We start from the raw sequence: 7263 nt of genomic DNA, 5'->3' as shown, positions 1-7263 counted from the left end.
CTTCTGCCTGCCCCACGCCATGCAGATCCAGGAACATGCACCCCCCCCCCCTTGCCCCTGTCCTCCTGGGGTGCAAGCAGTGGCAGGAGCTGCCCCCACCCCATAAGCTGTGCCTTCACCCTGCATACTCCCCACCCCAGCTGCACAGTGCCTATCCCTGCACCGTCCCTTGCTGCGGCAGGCACTGATCTATCCCCCCCATGCCTCTTTTCTCCCCCCTCCCCTTCCACCACAATGGACTTACCGGCTGATGGCCGCTGTATCAGATCAGTATCGGCTGATATGCCTCCTTAAATAAATATTGGCTATTGGTATCGGCCCCCAAAATCTCTATCAGTGCACCCCTAATTTTCAACACCAGATGTTCAGGACTCGTCTATTCTAAAAGGTTCAAAGGTGATCTGAGACTCAGCGAAGCTGCAATTTCACAAAAAAAGCATAATTGTTGAACTGTGGTAGGAAAAAAGAGGCACAACTCTGAAATTGGCTTGAAGTGAAAGTGACAGTCCAGAAGAATCAAGCACCAAAAAGCACAAATTCAAAATACAGTTTAGGACAGGGGTGGGCAAAATACAGCCCATGGGCAGAAGCTGGCCCACCATGCCATTAAAAAAAAAAAAATTAGAAAATTTAAATTTATCTGCTTTTGGCTGCCTGTCAAAGATAACAGGAGCCAGGGGCAGTAGGATCCAGGGGAAGCCAGCAGAATCCAGGAGCAAGGCCAACCCCACCCCACAACCCCATCCCACCCAATCAGAAGCCTCTGCCTGCAGCCGCTTTCACTGCTTCCCTGTACTTCTGCCCACTGCTGCAGCACCACGTGGCCCCCTGCTACATCACCAGACCATGGGAGCACAGGGCCATGCTGGTACCCCAGGGCCAAGAGCGGGAGGGTGTGTATGTATATGCATGTGTGTCTGTGCAATGAGGAAGAGAAAGAGAAAATGTGTGTATGTATGTGTGTTTCTGGGCAAGTTCCACATGCACACCCCACCATACACATGCATCCACACACCCCCTCGCACTGCCGTACATGCAGACCCCCCCCACTTCTTTTTACACACTGCAGCCACGCTCCCTCACCCCCCACATCCCATATCCACCCACACCTCATACATCCACACATACCCACATGCTCTCTCACCTCACACCCACACTCCTCACACCTATACATCCCCCACAGACATACCCACACCCTCTCCCACACACCCACACCCATGCTCCATCCCCCCCACAATATACAAGTGTAAGACTTCATTTTAAGCTATTATGCAGTCACCTCTGTGTACACTACACAAACGCACGTAAATCCAGACAAAAATATTTTTAAAATCAAACTAATGAATGTTGTAGATGTTTGATTTTTAGAATACAATGTGGTATTTTTCTGGTTCTGAGATGGCAGAAAGGAGTATTTGCTGAAAGGAGTACTTCTGGGGCAAGGGAAGGGATTTCTGGTGGCAAAGGTCGGGGGTTAGTGGGCAGGACTTCCCGTCCCAAGACAATGACCAGGGGGGTGGGGCACCTGTCAAGGGGCAGAGATACCCATGCGGCTCTCAACAGCTTGTCAAAACTTGGGAAGCGGCCCTCCGCCCAAATATATTGCCCGCACCAGTTTATAAAAAACAGTTACCCAGTAACCCATTAAAAACCAAACTAGACAAAAGTTACTGAAAAACGTTAACTGATTTTTCCAACACCATTTACAAATATGTTTTTTGATTCCATGCATCTGTTAACCTACTATGCTGTTGTCATACTATCTATGCTCAGCTCCATGCCCTGGGAGCTCCACAGTCAAGAATCTTTAAATGTGCCCACATCAAGTGCATGTTCAAATATTACATGTTCTAAGTCAGAATAGTTGGTATCCAAACAACATCACTGTCAAACAGTAACTCATCTTCCTTTTTCATTGAAAATTATATACACCAGTGCATGCCATCAACAGATTTCAGGTTAAGAAATAACATTGTTACAATTATTTAACTTGGTTGCAGAAGCAAGTTTATTCCAGTATGAAAACTGTTAAAACAAATTGAAAAAGGAAGATTGCACTGCTGTTTTTGCTTTTCTAACCATTTAGAATATTTTTTAAAATTTCCCCTCACCTTCCATTTTTTTGCATCAAAAACAATATTTTAATGTTGAAGGATGATTTTTACTGGAGAATTAGTGACATAGAAGCTTCACAGGAGCCAAGAGAGCAACTATTGAGAAAATAAGAAGAAAAAACTGATTTTTATTCATTTAAAACTTACTGTTACTAAGGCAGCAAAGCTGGCACAACCCTATAGTGGGATGGTCTCCATTCAGGCTTCTTTTTGGTATTCCATTTCAGGTTATCTTTAATAGTTGGAATTTTTATTGGTATCCATTTTCAGGATTTCTGACAACAAGGAAACTCCAAGAAGGAAAAATTAGAAACAAATTAGGGCTGCAAAAGATACATTCACATAATACAACGATCTGACAACAATTTTAAAGGTAAAAAAGCACTTCGGAGGCTGATGGAAAGTTTGATTTATCAGTATGATAGGGTGATGACTTGAAGGAAGACACCCATGCAATATGCTTCTCTCTCATTTTAGCCTTTTTTCCCCCTAAAATCTGCTGTGCTGATTTTTTTGCAAGTAACAAAGCTAACTGCATTGCAGATACATTTGCTTAGCCCCAAATCTGATTTCAGAACTTTTCAGCTGTCAATTCAGTCACCGGTGGCAATTTCTACTTTTTTACAATGTGGGATGGAAAAGTTGCCAGTGCTTTATTTTTCCACGGGAAGTTTTCCATTTCTAAAAAATTATTGTTTCATCAAATTCATTAGTAACAATGAATGAATGCCAATAGAATATTAAGCAAGCTTGGCAGTTTCAAAGTTCTAATTAATGTTTTCCATTAATGGATGGACTGATATACAAGGAAATCCTTTATTGAGCATTATGTTAGCAACACCTGAACCAATATACCTGAAAGAAATTGCTACCAAATCTTCTCATCATACAGGGGAATACATAGCCAAATTACTGAGTGAAGAGATTGAATGTGCAGGTCCCTCTAGGGTACAAAACTGATAATGCAAGTAACTTGAAAGCTGCATGGCAAATATTAAAGGCAAAGTATCCCCATTTAATAGTATTTGGCTGTCTTGCTCATGGTTTGAATCTTCTGGCAAAGGACATAGTAAGTGTGAATACAATGAAGACAATATTGGCAAACTGCAAAGCAATTGTGAAGGAACTGAACAATCATCGTGTTGCTAATCAGACTTCGAAGAAATTACAGAAAGAGAAGCAGGGGAAGGAAAGTGCATTTTTATTGCATGGAGAAACTAGATGGGGCTCAGCTGCAAGTGTTTACATAGTTTGCTGCGCACAAAGAACTGTTTGCAGTGTGCTTTGGTTGATGACACACTAACCCAGATTATTCTTGTGAATATTTGGAAGCAGATTCTCAACAACCATGTGTTCTGGGTTCGAGTTCAAGGAGCATTCAATTTACTGTTACCAGTTTCAGTGGCTATCAAGAAACTTGAAGGAGATACACCAAGCCTTTCAGATATTCCAGAGATATTCAGACAACTGAATGAAAATTTAACTGAGCTTTTGCCTTCTTCACCTCTACCCAAAAAAGTAGTAGTAGTAGTAAAACAAATGTTTACTAAGACAGCTGAGTTTTATTCTCATCCAGTTCATCTGGCAGCAAACTTTTTGGATCTGGATCCTCAACACTGAGGACAACATTTATCAGATGAATTATCTACTTCCATAATTGAATCAAGAGAAGTAGATAAGAATGTCCTCTGTGAGGGAGTGGGGTCTAGGAGTGACCGTGTACTCCCTAGCGCCCCCTACCGTCACGTAAGGTGGACTCAGCACCCTCAGATTCTCGCCTGCCACGACTTTGATGATAAATAGGTATAGATGGGAGGCTGCCTTTATCCCCCCGGTGAACCGTGTGAATGTCCCTGCCCCTACTCCATATGGGGTACCTCCGTGCACCCCTTGCCTTAAGGGCTATGCATGCCTCCAGACCTCCCCTTTAGCATGCCCCAAGCCTCGCAGTTGTTCCTGGATGTTTATCCTGTCCTGGTCCTCCGACCGGCCCTCACTGGCACCCCTTGGGCTCGTCCCACCCTGGTGCCCCTCTCCGGCACCCCAGGTTTGTCCACTCCCTGCTGCCCCTGGGGCTCACCACGCCCCGATGCCAGTCTCCAAACCCCGAGGCTATCGCACCGCCCGGGCCATCTTCCAAGACCTTTGCTAGTCACTCTAATGTCTGAATACTGGCGAATACCAGGTTGGGCTCAGGTGGCCGGAGCCTTACCTGGCCTCCCCAACCCTACTGGGCAGTGTCCCCCTGTTACTGGGTCCCTAATAATCAGAACTTGCCCCACTCCGGGGCCTGTGCCGCGCCTCTCGCAGCTGGAGCTACAACCCCGACTCGGCGAGCGCCTTTCCGGCACTCCTTATGCTGTGCCCCTACTGGGCACCAGGAACCCCCAAGCTGCTGGGGAATCCCCGTGAGGCCTCCTCTCACCCCTACAGCCTCACCCAGTACTCCGGGGTAACTACAACTGAAACCCGAGCCACCTGGCTACAACATAAACAACACAGAGCCTCCTTGCTCATAACGTAAACTCCAAGCCTCTCGAGGGCTTGCAACCCTACCTCCCTTTAGGGTGTCCTTGTCCCCAGCATCATCGCAGCCAGTCAGCATGGTAAGGCTACAACCACCAACTCAGGCCGCTCAGCTCTGTGCTCCTGCTCCTGCTCCTGCTCCTGCTCCTGCTCCTGCTCCTGCTCCTGCAACCATCAGAAGGGAACTGCTCTCTGGCACAGGCCTGGGCAGTTTATAAAGGCCCGGCCCTGCCCCCTTCTGGTCACCTGACCTATCTGGTTGCTGCAGCAACCAGCACCTGAGCTGCCTCTGGTAATTGGCAGCTCCTTAACCCTCCATTAGTCACAGGACACCTCCTTGATCCTGTGACATTCTCAAAACTGACAAAATAGCTGTGACTAGTACCGTGCAACAGAAAAAATTTTGAGCAAAGACGTCATTTGGAGGGCAGCAGAGAATATGTCTCCTCTCACATGGTGGAAAGGCTACTCCAGCACCTGACTCTTGTCCAGGATTGTTCTAAGGATCCTAAGCACTCACCAACAGCAGCTTCTTGCTGACAGAACCGGAAGGCTTTCAGATCAATCGAGACAAAGTGGAATAGACTAATGAATGCACCACTAAGCTTGTTTCTATTTCTCAAAATCTCTTCCTTCTGGATAATGTCAGAAATACAATTAGTGAAGAAGATGCAATGTGATAAGTTGCCCTTGCCTCAATCTGATTCTGAAATGGAACTAATAAGCAGTGCAGGTGATTCTACAGATAGTGACAGTGAAACTGGAGGTGCCACAATGACCTCAGTGGAAAAGAGTTAATTCTCTTGAAGTAAATGAGTGGACAACCATGGCATATCATGCACCGTTCTTTGGGTGTGCTAAAATTAGTGTGTCAACAGTTTTCAGTTCCTTCCTTTTTTTCCTTTAATTTAATTGCAATGCAAGGGAAGTACATGCTATTATGTATTGTCTTTACATTTTTACAAGAATTCCAATAAAAATAATTCTTTCCACATAAAGTTTTGAATTTGTTTGAATATAACATTTAAACCACATTAAATGTGCTGTATTTAATTTTTTTCCTAATGAAATATTTCAGTTCAAATACTTGTGGCTATTGGAACATAAAATTAACAGGGGGTACTTTTTAGTTTTTTTTACTAAACAACTCAAATAAACATGCTAAATCAGTTCATGCTCTATTTAGGGCATTGGAAAATTTTCCAGTTCAAAATTTTCTGGAAAACCCACATCTCTGCTTAGAATTTCCAAACTCTACTTTGTTTTTCAAACCTTATTCCCTCACCTGTCTTATTTATAGGATCACAAGCACAGAAGCAAGGGCCCAATGTAAAACTGCCTCTGCCAATGTTCTCATGCTAGAGCAGGGGTGGGCAAAATATGGCCCGTGGGCTGGATGCGGGCTGCGAGGCCATTCTATCCAGCCCGTGGGGCCCCTAAAAATTTAGAAAATTAATATTTATCTGCCGGCGCCCCACACTGCAGCCACTTGCAGCCCACTTGGGGCTATCTTTGCCTGCTCTGGACAGCCCTGTGGGCTGCAAGCAGCTGCAGCAGGGAGCGCCGGCCATGGGGCGGGCGAGGGGCTGCTTCCCACCCCCCCCCATTCAACACCTCCTTGTAACCCAGCCCCACTGTCAGCTTGGACCCCACGCCGGCTCCAAGCTCACCCATCAGGGCTGTGCATGGCGACAGCAGCTGTGCCCCCTTCCCCCCCACCCCGCTTGCTCCACCAGGCACTGTTTGCCACCACTGCCTGTGGGCTGCCCAGCACGTGCTCTGGGCAGACAGCAGCAGCCAACATTGCCCAGCGCAGCAAGCTCAAAAGACTCCATGGCTCACCAAAAGTAACCAAAAACGTCTCCAACCTAAAAAGGAGGCGTACACCCAATGGAAGTGAGGAGCCATCACCAGGGAGGACTATACCTCTGTTGCTCATGATTGTAGGGGGGCTGTTAGGAAGGCCAAGGCAGAGATGGCACTGGGACTAGCAACCCGGATCAAGGATAACAAAAGAATCCTTTTTTAAATACATAGGGGGTAAAAAGAAGGTACCGGGTAATGTGGGGCCTCTGCAGGACACACTAGGAAATTTAGTGGTCTCACCAGATGACAAAGCTAACCTATTTAACAATTCCTTTGGCTCCATTTTTCTGAGCAGGAACCAGGTCATCCCCCCCACTGGGATCCCTGATGGTCCCAGGGGAGGCACAGCGAGGTCCAGGGTCAGAGAGGACCTAGTCAGGGAACTTCTGGTGGGACTGGACGTGTTTAGATCAGCTGGTACTGACGATCTCCACCCCAGAGTCCTGAGGGAATTAGCAGAGGTAATTGCAGGACCCCTGGCACAGCTTTACAAGCACTCGTGGTGCCCTGGTGAGATGCCAGAGGACTGGAAAAGGGCCAATGTGGTCCCCATTTTCAAAAAAGGGAGGAAGGAGGACCCAGAAAGTTATAGGCCTGTTAGTCTTACCTCAGTCCTGGGGAAGTTCTTTGAGAAAACTATGCAGGTGCACATCTGCAAGGGGCAAGCAGGGGAGTGTATGCTTAGGGGCAACCAATATGAGTTCATTAGAGGCAGGTTCTGTCAGACCAACCTGGTGGCCTTCTATGACCAGGTCAC

Source organism: Crocodylus porosus, unplaced genomic scaffold (genome assembly GCF_001723895.1).
Source record: "Crocodylus porosus isolate Cpor-Errol unplaced genomic scaffold, CroPor_comp1, whole genome shotgun sequence".
Lineage (NCBI taxonomy): Eukaryota > Metazoa > Chordata > Crocodylia > Crocodylidae > Crocodylus > Crocodylus porosus.
This window is presented reverse-complemented; position numbering follows the sequence as displayed.